Consider the following 853-nt stretch of genomic DNA (forward strand, 5'->3'; position numbering starts at 1 on the left):
GACATTTGCTAACTGGTCGTAAACCAGATACCTGTGAGCCAAAGCATTGGACAAATTGATGATGGCAAAGAAAAGTTAGGGAGTTAGGGTAATTGTAATTGTATGTGGATGTTTGTACCAAATTTTATGGGAATCCATCCAATAATTGTCAAGACATTTTACTAAAAATCACAAATTTCAACCTCATGGAGGCAGGAAGAGTCAGAGGATCGCACTGAACTCATTAGCATTCATCCTCTGTGCACCATGAATGTCACAGAATTTCATGGCAGTACATTTAAGAGATATTTCAGTCTGGACCAGGTTTGGACACAAGAACTTTGGCTATTGGTTTAAAAATATCAAGAAAAACTGCTTCTGAACATACGGGATTATCAGAAAGGTTTTATTTTAATGAATCCAACAGCAGCTTTGTATTATGTGATTCCTTGGATACGCAAAGTTACAAGTGTTCCGGCTGTTTTCATTTCATTTGTGAGGGAACAGATTATTTTGGCTGTCCAGGGCCTTCCGGCCCACAAAACCTTTGCACACAACACATACAGAAGACAGACACACTCAACCAGTTTCTTTTGTGGTTGGTGGACTGGTATTTTTTATCATTACATCTTGACTTGTACTGCTTGGACTGGCAACCTTCCCCTTCACCACAACACATATTCATTTTGTATTGCTTAACCAGCTGCTTCTCAATCCCTGGGAAATTTTGGAGGATCTTCTTTGAAATTGCAACCTGTGTGGCTTAATGAAATTACTTTACTAGGCAAAGGAACGCCCCCCCCCACACCACACACAACACATTTTGGAAAGCCCGCCATTAATTGATTTCCACCAAGGATTACTGATGCATTAA

This window comes from Morone saxatilis, unplaced genomic scaffold, assembly GCF_004916995.1.
Source record: "Morone saxatilis isolate NCDOM2014 unplaced genomic scaffold, NCSU_SB_2.0 Contig9, whole genome shotgun sequence".
NCBI lineage: Eukaryota > Metazoa > Chordata > Actinopteri > Moronidae > Morone > Morone saxatilis.